Below are 15,542 nucleotides of genomic sequence, written 5' to 3'. Positions count from 1 at the left end.
TTCTGCACCTGCCCCTAATGTATACATCTGGGCTCTCTCCCTCCTGCTCGTGTTTCCCCCACAAACCTGCAGGTTGAGTGCGCTCTCTGCAAACTCTGTTACAAACTTGCAGTTTGACCTTGAAAAACATCTCTGCGTACTTTAGTTCTCAGAAAAAAAAAAAACCAAAAGCAGAACAATCCGTAGCATTGCAAATATAGCAGGAAAAAAAATGCAATCGCACATTTGAGCAAAAGGCTCAGACTTTATTATATCTATTATTTCTAGACTAATTTTACCATAATTGGATAGGCTCAATGTAAGTTTTGGGGACATATTTTACTCCTATGCCAGAATTCAGGGAATGTTATGGATGCTGGCTGGCTGGGAAGTAGCCAACAAGATATGAAAATTTTTCTTCTCATAATCTGTCCAGAGTGGTAGATAAACGACATATATAAAAGTATTCAAAGTGAACCATCACAAGCTATTCAGAGAATTGTAAAGGGGACTGGGCTGCCATGGCCAAAGTACAAACAGGAAACCTGAGAGAGTCAGCATGTCTTTGCTAGTGTGGAATTCAACAGTTCTACTGCTCACTGGCTCCAATTTTTGTTTTCTTCAGTATAACCCCCAAAACCATCTATGGTTCATGGCTTTGACTTCTAATTTTTCAGTAGCATAAAAATCTCAAGTGACCTGAACTGATCTTTCCCTCCCTCCCTCCATCTGTGTCTGTGTGTCTGTCTCTCAATCTATGTGTCTGTCTCTCTCTGTCTCTGCCCCTCCCCCCCTCCCATTTCAGAGAAAACCAGATTTCCAAAGTGTTAGTTTCAATCAGATCTAACAAAGAAACAAAAAAAATACATACATTGAGGAATTAACTTCCAAGCTCCAGGTTTTTTTAAATTTATTTTTCTTTTTTAAACTGGAGACAATTTGAACTCAGCAGCTGAGGGGAACCAGTTCTATCTTTCCGCTATCCACCATCAACTAGCTGTGAATGGCTAGTGCCTAAAGGGCACATTTTCTTTTGGCTGGCTCCCCTAAGCTAAAACTGGCTTTCTGGACACCTGACCCAAAGTCTAGGAGTCCCACTTAAGGACAGTCATTCAACCCCCAAGTGGCAAATAAACAGACCTGTTGAAAGACAGAGAAAGATTTCCTACAAGGCTGCCATGGGAATATAACACTTCAGTACATCTTCATCCATCCTCCAGGACACAGACATCCCCCTCAGGGGAAATAGAGAAATTTGAAAGGGAAGGAGTAAGTAAATTATACATTGTTAAAACAGTTCCAATGGCTAGGAGGTTGGCCCAGTGGTAGAGTGCTTGACTAGCATGCAGGAAGACCCTGGTTTGATTCCTTGGTAGCATATACATAGAAAAAGCCAGAAATGGTGCTATGACTCAAGTGGTAGAGCTCTAGCCTTGAGAAAGCCCAAGGACAGTGCTCAGGCCCAGAGCTCAAGGCCAAGGACTGGCAAAAAAAATAAAGGAGTTCCAACTATTATACCAAGATTGACCATTAGCTCAGTGTTTGTCTCTGGAAGCTTGTATGAGTAGTCAGTAACTCTTGGTTATTCCCTTCAAGATGGTAAACACATGGCATTGCCTATTTGAGGGGACATGCTCCCTTTTGTCACAAGATGCTTATTGGTGAACTGTATCTTTCATTGAGCATAAGATAGCTGTAAAAGAGTCTGTAGCAGGAATGATTCCAATCAAAGAACACAGGTATAAAGAGGGAGGAATTTCAAGATGTCAACTTTTAATTAATTCACAAGCCCAAGAAAGTATCTTTTAATTTGCCTCCTTTTTATGTAAGAACATATTTTATTAATCCTTTTCCATTAAAAATAAACACTAAATGATATCAATGCAAAATATAATTCTCTTGGAAAATATCTATCTGCAACTTTCCAAAATTTAAAAAATCATCTGCTCAGGATGGGAGTGGCCTATGGTGGAGGGCTTACCTAGCATGCACGAAGTCCTGGGTTCAATTCCTCTGTATCAAATACACAGAAAAAGCTAGAAAGTGGTGTTGTGGCTCAAGTGGTAGAGTGCTCGCCTTGAGAATGCTCAAAGACAGTTCCCAGGCCCTGAGTTCAGGCCCCAGGACTGGCATAAACACAAACAAAAACTATCTGCTTCCTGATTTTGATCACACAGATGATTCCAAAACTAATAATAGTTCTCCATATTCCTACTTCCTATACTTTCCTCATTTACTGATTTGTAGTTTTATTCCATTGTGACCTGATAGGACACAAGAAAATACTTTTAAAAATGTTGTACTAAGTCTTGTTTTACAGTCTGAAATTGTGCCTTTTACATATAGAGAAGAAGAACAGGGTATGCTGGAAATAGGTAGAGTGCTGGATGGAAAAGCAAGACTAATCTCCCAGGCATGGACAATGTTATGAAGGAAATAATTGTGGAAATATTATGAAGGAATATTAGGGACACAATCCCATTCACAAAGCCTCAAAATATAATTTTTAAAAATATTCACAAATGAACGAAGCTGAAGAGGTTGAAGACCTCTATGAAGAAAATGATAAGCCGGACACTGGTGCCTCATGCCTGTAATTATAGCTACTCAGGAAGCTGAGATCTGAGGATTATGGTTCAAAGCCAGCCCAGGCTCAAAAAAACATGAGACTCAATGCCCAGGCCCAGAGTTCAAACCTGGCCACCGACAAAAAAAAAGAAGGAAGGAAGGAAAGAGGGAAGAAACCGGTGAAACATGGAAGAAAGATATTGAACAAATCACCAGAAGGAAGATAAACATCTCATGGTCATATACTTACTGATCAATATTGTCAAAATGGCCATATTACTGAAAGTGATCTACAAATTCTATGCAATCGCCTTCAAAAATCAAGTGGATATATTTCACAGAAATAGAAAAAAATCTTAAAATTCATATACAAGAACAAAAGGCCCCTAAAGCCAAAGAAGTCCTCAACTAAAAGAAAAAAGCCCAGTCAGTGAGAGGCAATGTGTGAGTTAACAACATATCCTTTTTCAAATCACATTTAAAAGGAAGTTAGTTAAAGAAGCCAAGGCTTCCCCCAGAGAAAATATCTTGTTCTAGCAGGCTGAAACCAGATAGGAAAGAGACATTGGAAAGAGACAATGTTACAAGACATTATTTCAGAACATCTTGCCTCTTCCCCTCCCTAGAACCTTTCAGTTTCATTGTTTCCCCCCCCCCCCAACACCCCCAGGATGTTGGGAGATCTTTTGTGTGACAGAGGGGCCTGATCTAACCAAAAAAGAGTTGTTTCCTTCTAAAGCTCTTAATTATAATAGGGGCAAGTAGCTGGGACCCAGCCGTTCAAACCTGTAATTCTACTACCCAGGAGGTTAAGATCTAAGGATCCTTGTCCAAAGGCATCCTGGGAAGGAAACTTGGGTGATTCTTATCTCCAGCTATCAAAGACTGCAAGTAGAGTTGTAGCTGAAGTGGTAGAGGGCCAGCCTTGAGCATAAAAAGCCTGGCAAAGAGCATGTCTTCAGCTGTTTTCCACAGTACAAATACTGGTTTCAGATTAAATAGGGATAAATAAGGGTAAGGTGTGTGTAAGAAATAGATAAGCATAATTAAAGCAGTCTCAAAAGGAAGGTATGGCCTGTTTGACTATTGGCTCTTATTTTTTGGTTTCTGGAAGAGCTCCAAAGAAGCTGTACTTAGTTTGGCTAAAACAGAATAGGAACAAGGTGGTCGAGTTTGGGGCTATTCATTTATTCAAGGAGCAGTTTTTGAGTTCCAGACATTTTTTAGTTGTGAGTATGGTCTTTCTTGGAGCCCATGATAATTGCAAAATTGACTGCAGCAGAGAATAGCTCAGTTCAAAAAGCACAGATTCAAAGTTGAGGGATTTTTAGTTCATTCACAAGAGCTGCTAAATTTGCCTTTTGTTGTTGTTGTTGGTATTAGGGCTTGAACTCGGGTCACTATCCATGAGCTCTTTTTGCTCAAGGCTAGCACGCCACCACTGGAGCCACTGTTCCACTTCTAGTTTTGTTTTTTTTTGGGGGGTGTTGGCACTTAATTGGAGGTAAGTGTGCTAAGGACATTCCTGCCTGGGCTGGATTTCAAGCCATGACCCTCAGATCTCAGCCTCCTGTAGCTAGGAATACAAGAGCAGCAAGCAGAAAACTATGCATGAGTACTGTGCAGCTGTAGTAACAAAAATAGTGTGGTCTTGCACATAACCATGTATGCACAACAATGGAATAGAAAAGGGTATAAAAAAACTACACAGTGCAGTGTCTCTTTAAAAAAAATACTGCTGGGAAAATCATATAAACATACACGTAGCATCCTGCAACCAATCTGTACCTTGTACAAAAATCAACTCCAAATACACCAGAGATTTTTTTTCGGGGTGGGGGGTGTTCATATGTGTTAGTTTTACAAAGGGATTTTCTTGTGATATTTAAATAACTGGTCATAATATACCTTGTTCATATTCATCTCTCATTTTTCTGACCACAGACCTTAATGTGAGACTTGAAGCTTTGAAGCGAAAGTGGAAAACAGGGAGATTTAGATATAGACAGTGCCTTTTTGACTAATTCTGCAGTAGCTCAGGATATAATAGCATTTATTTCTTAATGAGATTGTAAGAAATCAAAACCTTTTTACCCTGGAGCAAAGGAAATTATTACAAAAGTAAATAGACAGTCTGCAAAATGGGAGAAAATCTTTGCCAGCTCTACACCTTACATGATTGATACCCAGAATCTATAAGAAACTCAGAAAATGTAAAGAGTAATCTGATAGATAAATGGGCAAATTAACTGAGCACATAATGTTCAAAAGAATTATGAGGAAGGTGATTGCTGGTGGCTCACGTCTGCAGTCCTACCTACTCAGGAAACTTAGATCTGAGGATTGCAGTTTAAAGCCAGCCCAGGCAGGATAGTCTGTGAGAATCTTATCTCCAATTTACTACCAGAAATCTGGAAGTGGTGCAGGACCTCGAAGTGGTAGAATGCTAGCTTTAACAAAAGAAAATCTTGGAAGGGGGTGGGGGGAAGGAAATGGGGACAAAAACATGAGAAGGAGTATCGATGTGTGTGAAGTAATGCACCTTCTATATGGCGAATATAACTGTAACCCTTCTATTAATTTCACAAAAAAAGGAAAAATAAGAAGAAAAAGGAAATCTCAGGGACAGTGCCCAGGCCCTGAATTCAAACCTCACAACCAACCCATACCCTCTTCATCTCCCCCCTCAAAAAAAGAAAAGAAAAAGCCAAGATGACTGAATTTAATATCCAGTACCAGAAAACACATGTGTGCACTGTCATAAGCATGTAGATATGCGCACATGTGCACGCGTGTACATGCACACACACACATACACATAGAAAATGCACCACAGGTGGCTATGGCTCAGGTCTGTAATCTTAGCTACTCATGAGTTTGTGGTCAAAGAATAAAAGTTTGAAGCCAATCCAGGGAGAAAAATCTGAGAGATTCTCATCTCTAATGAACCAGAAAAGAAAAAAATATGCCAGAAGTGGAGGCATGGCTCAAGTGGTAGGGAGTCAGCCTTAAACAAAACTGCTGAGGAGGAGGGGGAGAAGAGGGGCACACTGATTTCAAGCCCTAATACCAGCACAAAGACGAAAACCAACTAAAAATACCAATAATACAAGTCAACATCTATAACCATTGTCAAAATGGCAATCTTAAGGAAAGTAAACAACAGATTCAACCCTTCTAATGTGCTGGTGGAAATGTAAATCAGTGCAGGCACACTAGAAATCAGTGCGGATGTAACTCAAAGAAAATTAGAACTACCACGTGATCTTCCTATGCTACCACAGGGAAATATACGGGCTCATGCTTTTTTATTCACAACAGCCAAGCTGTGGAGGAATCAGCCTAAATGTCCTATAGACGATGTAATCATAAACACACACACACACACACACACACACACACACACACACACACACACACACACTAAGGTATTTTGTTTGTTTTATTGTGTCTTGATAGAAAAATTATTTCAATTTTTTATGAGTATGTGTTCTTAGCTTCTTCACTCAAAGCTGATACTGTACATCTTGAATCACACATCCACTTCCAGCCTTCTGCTGGTTAATTTGGAGATAAGTGTCTTTTAGACTTGACTTCCAAGGCTAGCTATGAGCCATGATGTTCTTATCTCCATTTCCTGAATAGTTAGGATTAGAGGCATGAGTCACTAGCACTTGGCTTTCAATTTTTTTTGTATGTATTAAGACCTCCGCAACTGAAATTGTTCCTTCTATACATTAAATGAAGAGGAAGAATAAGGGATGCTGGGAACACAGGTAACCCTTCAGCTACAGAGAGAGAGCTGGGTGGAAAGGTGACATGCTCTCAGTCAAGTAGCTGACTTTGGGGTGTAATGTAAGTTGGTTATCAGCAAAAGAGAGAGCAAGCTCATGGACAACTAGGCTACCACCCCTGGTCTGTATACTCCATGGACCAGATGGCCTACTGACCAGATGGTCTGATGACTGCACCAAAAGTCCACAAACCCCCTTCCTGGATCCCTAGTAACACACTCATAGCTAATGACTCAACCCTAAAGTATTCCAGAATGGTTTGGACATGCTAATGAGCTAGCCCTAATATGGACCACCTGATATGCTAATAAGCCAACTGGAAGATTACTAGCAGTGGGCTTCACCTAAACAAGCTCATCCTAGAGTGGCCTGGATAAGTCACTGAGAATAGGCCTTAAGAATTCAAGCTGAAAATGCACAAATCAGAGCACCTCATGAGATTATAACTATCTCATTCCATCCTTGAACTGAAGCCTCAAGGGAACTTTTCCTGCCTTTCCAAAGTTTGCATCTTCCATCAGCTTTCCTAACCACCAAAATGTGCTCCTTTCTGTAGGTGCAAGTGAACTGACTTGTTACCGGCTTCTTGCTAGCTGATTCTTGTACCTTTGCTATAGGCTGTGTATGCCTGAATGAGATGAAAAGGTTATTACTTGTTGAAATGTTATTTTCAGTTGTTATATTATTGAAAAATGTCTTGCATTTAAGTTTCCATTGAATAACTTCCCAGCCACCATCATTTCACATTTCAATGTATAGAGAAACAAGGGGCCAGAATACTCTCCTTTCCATGGAAATAATTATGAGGGAAAAAATATCAGAAAGATCATATCATTCACAGGAGCCACTAAACATAATAAAATACCCCCAAAATAAATCAAAATGAAGAGGAAAATGGTGAAATATTGAAGAACAAAATTGAAGATGGCTTCGGAAGACAGATCTCTCAAGCTCATGGACCATCAGTAAATATTATAAAAATGGCCATAGTACTAAAAATCATCTACAGATTCAGTGGCATCACCCTTAAAAGTCCAAAAATAGAAAAGCAAAACAATCCTGCCATATATATGCACAAAAGTCTCCCCAAAGCCAAACCAATTCTTAGCAAAAAGAGCAATGTGGGAATCATCACAATATCCATTTTCAAATCATATTCCATGATGAAGTTGTTTAAAAACCAATTCTCATTGGGAGAGTGAGAGGGGAGGGAAACAGGGACAAAAACATGAGAAGGGATATCAATGTGTGAGAAGTAATGACCCACTACCTGATGATTATAACTGTAACCCCTCTATACATTACCACGACAATAATTTTTAAAATCTGCATGGCGACCGGGACTTTGGCCTAGTGCCTAGCATGCACGAAGACCCAGATTCGATTCCTTGGTACTACATATATAGAAAAAGTCGGAAGTGGTGCTGTGGCTGAAGTGCTAGAGCTCTAGCCTTGAGAAAGCCCAAGGACAGTGCTCAGGTACTGAGTTCAAGCCAGGACTGGCAAAAAAAAATCTGCATGGCTACCATTGCCTGCTCTACTGGAAGCAATAAAGTACTTTATCTTTGAAAAATAAAGATAATAAATCTGCAAAAAAATAAAAGCAAATCTCTCCCTCCCCAATAAAAAGAAGCTCCTTCTGCAGACCAAAATCAAATAGAAACATTCTTGCAAGACACTGTTTCAGAACATCTTGCCTCATTCCCTCCCCAGTAGCTTTGTTTCATTATCCCTCTCCTCCACACATGCCCCAGGGTGTTCCGGACAGAGTTTTCAAGGTGGGCTTGATCCTGCCAAAAAGTGTTACATTTCAAAGCACGTAATTAGAATAGGGGCAAGTAGCTTGAGCCAAGGGGTCTAAATTTGTAATCATAGCTACTGATGTGGCTGAGATATATTAGGATCCTGGTTCAAATGTGCCTCTCCAAGAAATACTGTGAAATGCTCTTCTCCAGTTAAATGCCAAAGTAAAGCTGTAGCTCAATCGGTAGAGTGGAAAAGAGTTAGCACCACTTCAAGCTTTAGTACTGGCCAATAAATAAATAAAATACAGAAGAAGAAAGAATAGAGACAACTGATGAGACCACAAGGCAGATTACAGGAAAGGATAGACTCAGAGCCACTGAGGGAGTTCAGAAACCCAGAAACAGTCATCTAAAGAACAGGCTGGGAGTTTGGCCTAGTGGTAGAGTGCTTGCAAGAAGCCCTGGGTTTGATTCCTTGGTACCACATAAATAGAAAAAGCCAGAAGTGGTGCTGTGTCTCAAGTGGTAGAACTCTAGTCTTGAGAAAGCCCAAGGACAGTGCTTAGGCCCTGAGTTTAAAGCCAGGACTGGCAAAATAAAAGAACAGATGTCAGACCACTAGTAGTATCTTGGTAGAAGCCTTTGAGCTTTGTGTGTGCAAGTCCTAAGGCTTGAACTCAGGGCCCAGTCACTGCCCTTGAGCATTTTCTGCTCAAGACCATTTGAACCACAGCTCTATTGGTGGCTTTTCAGTACTTAATTGAAGAGTCTCACAGACTTTACTACCAAGATGGCTTCCAACCATGATCACCAGATCTCAGCCTCCTGAGTATCCAGAAATACAAATCTGATCCACTTGTACTGGCCTTCCATACTTCTAAGTAAACATTTTACTTAGAAGTAAATATTGTCCTAGGTTTATTTGTTAACTCCAGGGGCATGACCCTAAGGAAAATATAGCATTGCAAGCCATAGTATTGTAACACTGGCAAACATGGTCTATCCTGTGCTGCTATTTAAAATATCAAGCAGGCATTGCTTATTATGGCATTGCAGCCCTATTGCTCTCTGTGGTTGTGGAGCCATCAGGCGGTAGGAATTCTGCCCATGTAGAACAGCTACAAAAAGTTTGTATCAATAACACAGAGATATAGTTATATGGTACTGGTCGTCCAAGGTTGGAAACCAATGGAACAGAATAGAGAAATAGAAAAATTCCACGCAGCCTGATAGCCATTAACAAATGGTGCTGGGCAAACCAGATAACTACATGTAGCATGCTGCAACAAGTCCATTACTCTTCATCATGTACAAAAATCAATTCGATTGCAGATCTTTGGAAAGAAGCATATGTTAATTTTATGAGGGATTTACTTATGATAAAGTCATTTGTGAATATTATACAACTTGACCATATTCACTCCCTTTTTTATTAGTCTTCTTACTCTTTATTTATCTGATCTTTTTTGCTTTAATGTCAGCTCCATACTTTGAAACTTAGAGAAGAAAACACAGGAGATTTACAAGTAGGCAATTGATTTCAGAACAACTCTCCAATAGCTCACAACAAAATAATATTGACAACTGGACTTATTCAACATATTCAACATATTCAAAATCATTTATTCCAGCAAAGGAATAAGTTATTATAGTAAAGAAACAATGTACAGAAAGGGTGCATATCAAAAAATTTTTTTTAAAAAAAGAAAGGGTGCATATCTTTGCCAGCTGTACTTCTGACATAGAATTGATATTTAGAATATAAGAAGAATCTCATAAAAATAGGTAGCAAAGATTCTGACCAATAAATGGGCAAATGAAATGAACAGACAATGCCTAAAAGAATTAAAAAGAAGTGTAGGTGTGGTTTTAGTGGCACAGTGACAGCCAAAAGTTAAAAAAAGCCAAGATAGAGATGGAGAATATATATATATATATATATATATATATATATATATATATTCGGAAAGCCTTTAGTTCAAGCACTAGAAGCAGTATATACCCACACTCTCACTCATAGCCTGGTTCTAACGATCCTATCTACTTAGGAGGTTGAAGTCTAAATATCAAGGCCAGCCTAGGCAGACAGATTTGTGAGACTCCATTTAACAAGAAAAAAAAATGACCAGAAGTAGAAGCTTAGCTTAAGTGGTAGAGAGTCAGCTTAGGTGGGAGAAAAAAATCTAAGCAAGAACCACAGATGTTGTGTTTGAGGCTGAGTACTGGCGTGTGTGCATACATGTGTGCCCGCAAACTACAAATACCCCCCCAAAATTACAAATATCTTTAGCCTCAAGCCCCATGACTGACAAAAAAAAATCTGTAGCAGTAACAAAACTACAAACTAAAACTATACTGAAATTTCATTTCACCCTAGTCAGAAAGGAAGTATGAAGAAAACAAGTAAATGCTGGCTGACACATGAAGGAATACGGGTCCTTTTAATCTACAAATGGAAATATAAGTTAGTATAGCCACCCTAGAAATCAGTGTGACACTAACTTAAAGAAAACTAGAACTACCAAATAATCTTCTATACCACCATACAGAAATTTGAAGGCCCTATTTTTGAGACATTATGCACCAAAGTCAAGCTATGGAATCAGCCTAAGTGAATATGTGTGAATATGTGTGAATATGTAGAGAAACATTGGTACATTTAACTACAGTGGGGTATTCATGATTCTTAAGAAAATAGGAGGTCATGCTCTCTGCAGGAAAATGGAGGGAACTGGAGATTAGTTTTAAGTGAGATAAGCCAGAAAGATAAGTATCACATTTTCTGTCATACACATAATCAAAATTTTAGAAAAAAAATATAAAAACCAGGTAAATGTACTTGTATAGATTTTTTTTAAATGAGGGGACAGACTAATTGAGATAAGGAAGGGGGTCAGGAGAGATTCAAAGGTAATACGTGTTAGATCCACCTAGGAGAAAAGGCCCCTTCCCTTTGTTCTCTCCCTCTGTACCCTAGAAGGCCCCAAGCACCTATAACCTAGGCAGCTGACATGCCTGAGGGCAGTGGGAGGGGAGGTCCCTCAAGACTCTGAGGTCACCGTGAACCCTTTCATGTATATAGTTCATTTACCACACCAGAAAAATAAGGGGAAAAGTTTCATCTTGTTTGTTCTTCCTTATCCAGACAGCATCCAGAATATCTCTTGAATTTTGACCTAGGAAAAGAAAAAGTCCCCAAAGTTAAAAAAATCATATACAATTATTATAAAATTACTCTAGAAATAATAGGTATATCCTGATCCTTTCTGCTGTATTAGATAGCTCAATCATGTTCTTGAATTGCTTTTACCTTGCTATATTTGAAATCCAACACATTGGTCGGATTTGTTCATCAGTATGTACTAAAAACTAGAGAACTCAGGATCATTTCCAAGGGGAAATGACAAGTCTATAACAGAGTAAACAAATTAAATGAAACAGTTTTTAAACCCACAGGCACAAAGTCTAGGAGTCTCAGGTTAAGTCTGGCCTCTTGTCCCCATATGGTAAATAAAGAGACATAATGAAAGGCAGAGAAAGAAAATTAAAAAAAATGTTTTAAAGAAAAAAAGACAGGAAATTTATCACATGGCAGCCATGAGGAGATAGCACTTCACTATATCCTCAGACATTGGCTTTAGGTTGAGTAGGGACAATTGAGGACAGGGGATGAGAAACATATGGGTAGTTCAAACAGTCCCAAGTCACAGGAGTAGTTCAATTGACCATCAGATCAATCTTTGTCTGTGGAGGCCTGGTGAGTGGATGGTCAGTAGGTTTTTGGCTGTTCTCTTCAAGATGATAAGAGGTAAGATGGCATTACCAGTTTGAGGGGGCACTTTGCCTTTTGTCAGAGATGTTTATTGGTGAGTCTTGATTTTCCTGAGCATAAGATAGTTGTAAATGACTTAGATCAAAATACATAGCTACAAGCTGGGATAGTTGCTCATGCCTATAATCCAGGAGAGTAGAAAAAGTCACAAAGAACAATCTACATACTAATGGGGGATTGAATAAATAACTTGTGTATAAAATATCCTCACCTGGGCCAGGAGTTTGGCCTAGTGGTAGTTTTGTGCCCAGCATGCATGAAAACCTGAATTTGATTCCTTGGTACCACATACATAGAAAAAGCCAGAAGTGGTGCTGTGACTCAAATGGTAGAGCTCTAGCCTTGAGAAAGCCCAAGGACAGGCCTGAGTTCAAGCACCAGGACTGGTAAAAAATATCCCCACCAAACAGACCTTAGAAAGATTGGTATTGAGTTAGGCCAGGCGCCATTGACTCACCCTTTTAATCCTAGCTATGCAGAAGGCTAAGATCTGAGGATCATGGTTCAAAGCCAGCCAAGGCAGGAAAGTCTGTGAAACACTTATGGCCAATTAATCACCAGAAAACTGGAAGTTGTGCTGCCGCTCCAAAGTGATAGAGCCTTGAGCTTTGAGCAAAGGAGTTCAGTGACAGCACCAAGGCCACACAACTGACGGGAAAAAAAAAATATAGATATAAAGGAGAGAGACTGAGTACTTAGCTATTAGTTAATTCCAAGCTTAGCAAAAGCATCTTTACTGGTACTTGGTGCTTACATTTCATATGATTCTAGGCATTTTTAAAATAACCCACTCAGCAAATATAAAAGAATTGATCAGAATCCATATGTTTTTATATTTTCTTTTTTTGCCAGTCCTGGGCCTTGAACTCAGGGTCTGGGCACTGTCCTTGGGCTTTTTCAAGACTAGAGCTGTGCCACTTGAGCCACCGCAGCATTTCTGGCTTTTATCTATGTATGTGGTACTGAGAAATCGAACCCAGGTCTTTGTGCATACTAGGCAACCACTCTACCACTAGGCTAAACTCCCAGCTCTGTTCTTATAGTTTCTATACTTTTATTTGTTCCATCATGTCCTGATAGGATACAAAAAAGTACTTCGAAAATATTTTTTAAATTCTAGTACTTTGACTTGAACTCAGGTCCTGACTATCCTCCTTAGCTTTTTTCACTGAAGGTTAACATTCTACAACTTGAACCACTAATCCACTTCTAGCTTTTTGGTTAATTGGAGATAAGTGTTTCTCAGTTTAGACTACCAAGCTGTATACTAACCATGGTCCTCATATTTTAAGAAAATTGTAGTTCAAAGCCAGCACATGCAAAAAAAAGTCTGTGAAACCAGAATGTCCAATTAACCACCAAAAAGCAAGAATTGTAGCTATGGCTCAAGTGGTAGAGTCACAGATGTAAGCAAAAAGACTAAGGGACAACACCCAGGCCCTGAGTCCAAGTCCCATGACCACCAACCACCTCCCACAACAACCAAAAAAAATTTAACAGAAGTAGAGGTTTTGTTCAGTTGTAGAGTCAGACTTGAATGGTGGGAAAATCTAGGCAAGAGCTATAGGCCTGTGTTTGAAGCCTGAGTATTTACACAAACAAGAGCAGCAACAACAACAACAAAAGAATTACAAATACCAAAATGCAAATAAACGTCTGTAGCCATCATAAAACTGCAAATTGAAACTACAGTTGGTACTGACAGTCTGAATGGCAGCATCAAGAAAATAAACAAGCCAAATTTGAGTAGCTCACCCCTGTAATCCTATCTCCTCAGGAAGCTAAGATCTAAGGATCAAGGTTCAAAGCCAGCCCAAGCAGGAAAGTCCATGAGACCCTTATCTCCAATTCATCACCAGAAAACCATAGGTGAAACTGTGGCCTAAAATAATAGAGCACTAGCCTTGAGCTGAAAAGCTCAGGAACAGTGATAGGCCTTGTGTTCAAGCCCCCAAACCAATCATAAAAGAGAGAGGGAAGGAGGAAAAAAAGAAAGAACGAAAGAACGAAAGAAAGAAAAGGAAAAGATGCTGGCTGAGATTTGAGAGAAAAAGGAATCCTTTACTCTTGTAGTGGTCCTGAGGCTCAAACTCAGCTCTACCACTTGAGCCACAGCTCTACTTTTGTCTTTTTGGTTGTTAATTGTAGATAAGAGACTAATGAAGTTTGCTGCCTGGCCCATCTTTGAACTATGATCCTCTAATCTCAGCCTTCTTAGTTGCTAGGATTACAGGCTTGAGCCACAGGGATGCTTCTAATGTTCTGGTAGAAATATAAATTAGTACAGTCATACTGGAAATAGGTTGGGAAGAAACTCAAGGAAAACCAGAACTACCATGCAAATCCTGCTACACAGAAACGTGTAGCCTCGTGTTTTTGTGGCATTATTCACAACAGCCATCTATGGAATCAACCTAAGTACCCATCATCATATAAATAAAGAGAGAAAATGTGGTATTAGTGGTCCTTAAGGATGAAGGGGAGCATGTTCTCTGTAGGAAAATGGAGGGAACGGGAAATCATCATTTTAAGTGAGAAAAGCCAGAAAACAAGTATCACATGCTTTTTTTCCCCTCCCAGATAAAAATCTAGATTTGAAAAAGCAGATAAATGTAAATTTTTTAGAATGAGAGGAGAAAATAGTTTAGAAGAACATCAGGGAAGAGGAGAGGATAACATCAATGTGAATATGATTACAATATGTTATTCATGTATGAAAGTGTCGAACGAAAACTTGTAATTTGGTACATACAATTAATGAAAACTTAGAAGAAAAATGGAAGTAGAATTGTGGTTCAAGTGACGGAGTACTAGCCTTGAGCAAAAATGTCAAGTGAGGGCAGAAGGCTCTGATCTCAAACTTCTGTAATATCATAAACATTGTAAAAGATAGAAGCAAAAGAGTCATATGTACAGTGAAAAAAATCTAAAATGTGATCCCAAAGAACAGTGGAAGCGTTGGACTGAGATGGATTCAACACTAGCAGAGAGATGCTGGTTAGATTCCTGAACCCCAATCCATCCCCAATCCTCTAAAAAACCTTGTGATTGTTCACTCTGAACCCTTTCAAATATATAGTTTGTCTAAAAATTATATGTATATAAATTTCATGTCCTCTTTGTCCATTCCCAGCCAGCCAGCATCTAGAACAATCCCAAAATTTTGGCATAGGAAGGAAGAAATGATATATAAGTTCAAAAACTAAGAAATCACTTATCCATTTATTATAAAAATTAGTCTAGAAATAATCGATAAAAATAAATCCTAGGGCCGGGAGTTTGGCCTAGTGGTTAAAGTGCTTGCCTAGCATGCATGAAGACCCGGGTTCGATTCCTCGGTACCAGATACATAGAAAAAAGCCGGAAGTGGTACTGAGGCTCAAGTGGTAGAGCTCTAGCCTTGAGAAAATCCAAGGACAGTGCTCAGGCCCTGAGCTCAAGCCCAGGACTGGCCAAAAAAAAATTAAATAAATAAATAAATCCTAATCCTTTTGCTGTATTAGATATTCAAATATATTCTTGAATTTTCACCCTGCTCCATTGAAAATACAACACATTTTTTTCTAATTTAATCAGTATTGACTGAGAACTCTACGATTCCAAAGCCTAAACCAGGCACTGGTA

This window comes from Megascapheus bottae, chromosome X (genome assembly GCF_031878675.1).
Source record: "Megascapheus bottae isolate mThoBot1 chromosome X, mThoBot2.hap1, whole genome shotgun sequence".
NCBI lineage: Eukaryota > Metazoa > Chordata > Mammalia > Rodentia > Geomyidae > Megascapheus > Megascapheus bottae.
The sequence above is the reverse complement of the archived record's forward strand: the minus strand, read 5'-3'. Positions refer to the sequence as shown.